This window comes from Nestor notabilis, unplaced genomic scaffold (genome assembly GCF_000696875.1).
Source record: "Nestor notabilis isolate BGI_N333 unplaced genomic scaffold, ASM69687v1 scaffold22305, whole genome shotgun sequence".
Taxonomy (NCBI): domain Eukaryota; kingdom Metazoa; phylum Chordata; class Aves; order Psittaciformes; family Psittacidae; genus Nestor; species Nestor notabilis.
Window position 1 is genome coordinate 2,949 of NW_009929366.1, and position 1,878 is coordinate 4,826.

Consider the following 1,878-nt stretch of genomic DNA (forward strand, 5'->3'; position numbering starts at 1 on the left):
AAGGAAGGACAAGAAGGAGGGAGGAAGGAAGAGGAGAGAAGGACGAGGAGGAAGGAGGAGCAGTGAGCATCCCTGAAGACCATCCTGCCTTCGCCATGTGAGGAAGGACCAACCCGCCACCACTGGCCCCTCATCCCAATTTATCTCCCATTCCCAATGGGATCAGAGCCAGATCCAGCCCCAGGCCCCACTCCCGGCTGGAGGGTCAGCAGCAGCCCCTGGCTCCAGGGCATGGGGGGGAGGCTGAAGCCATCCCACATCCCACGGTGTTCCCTGTGGAAGGAATTGCTGCACCCAGCACCAACCCCCTTTTCCAGGTGGATTGTGGGGAACACGATGGATCCAGGTGGGATTGAGCACGGCGCTGGGTGCTCATCCTGCTTCTCACCCCCCAGGTGGGATAACATGGAGCCATCCCGCCCCCCATCCCTGACAATTCTCACATCTCCATCCCGACATCCTCTGGGAGGGATGGAGCAAAGAGCTGAGCCCAATCCCGATGTGTTCCCAGCCCCATTCCCCCTTCCCATCACCTTCCCACTGTTGATCCCAATGGGATCTGCTCGGAGCTGTCACCCTGCTCCAGTAAAGCCACTGGGAATGGCACTGGATCCGCTCATCACCAGCTCTGGTTGGCTTCTCCCATCTCCATCCACTTCCCATGGGAATCACAACCCCTGGAGCAGTCCCTGCCAGCTCCAAACATCCCTGACTCCCCCTCAGCCTTCCCAAACTGTCCATAGGCAAGAATCCATAAATCCCATCAGCCCTTTGGCATGGCTCAAGCTGCGTTTGCCAAGGGGAAACTCATGGATAGATGGCATTGATCCTGGATAGAACCACCAGGAGAAGCTTTCCCATTGGAAATGAGGCCTGGGGGGGTGGGTGCCCCGCTCTCCCCAAAGGATACTGGATCCAATCCTGATCTGTGCCCAAATTCCCCCTGGTGCTCAGAGCCCCCCATCTGCTGCTCTGGGATCCCAGGCAACGCTCCAGGCTTTGGGAAACAGTTGGGAGTGTGGAATGAGGCTGGGACATGATCCAGCTTGTGCCCAGGTATCCAAGGGCATCCTGGCCTGGACTAGGAATAGTGTGGCCAGTGGGATGAGGGATGGGATAATCCCACTTGTGAGGGAATCTGGTCTTAGTTCCATGCCCTTGAGGACATAGTGGGACAATGGAGGTGGAGAAGGGCCTGGAGGACGAATCCCATGAGGAATGGGCTCAGGGGGACCTTACTGCTCTGCAACTCCCAGAAAGGAATCCCAGGATCCAGGCTGGAATGGACCTCGAGGATCCTCAAAGGAGCCTGGAGCCAGGAGGGGGCTGGTCTCTGCTCCCAAGAAATGGGACAAGAGGAACCAGCCTCAAGCTGCACCAGGGTAGGTTTAAATGGAGCTGAGGAACAATTCCTTGCCCAGAGGGTGCTCATGCATTGGAACAGGCTGCCCAGGGCAGAGATGGGATCCGCACCCCTGGAACTGTGCAACCACCGTGTGCATGAGGCCTCCAGTGCAGGGGTTCCTGGTGGCCCTGGGGGTCCAGAGGAGGCCACGGGGACGAGCAGGGGCTGGAGCAGCTCCTGTATGGAGCCAGGCTGAGAACACTGAGGCTGGAGAAGAGAAGCTGCTGGAGACCCCAGCGCAGCTTCCAGGGTCTGAAGGGGGCTACAAGGATGCTGGGGAGGGACCTTCATCAGGGTCTGGAGCGACAAGACAAGGGGTGATGGGTTCAAACTGAAACAGGGGAAGTTCAGGTTGGAGATAAGGCAGCAGCTCTTCCCTGTGAGGGTGCTGAGGCGCTGGCACAGGGTGCCCAGAGGAGCTGTGGCTGCCCCATCCCTGGCAGTGTTCAAGGCCAGGTTGGACACAGGGGCTT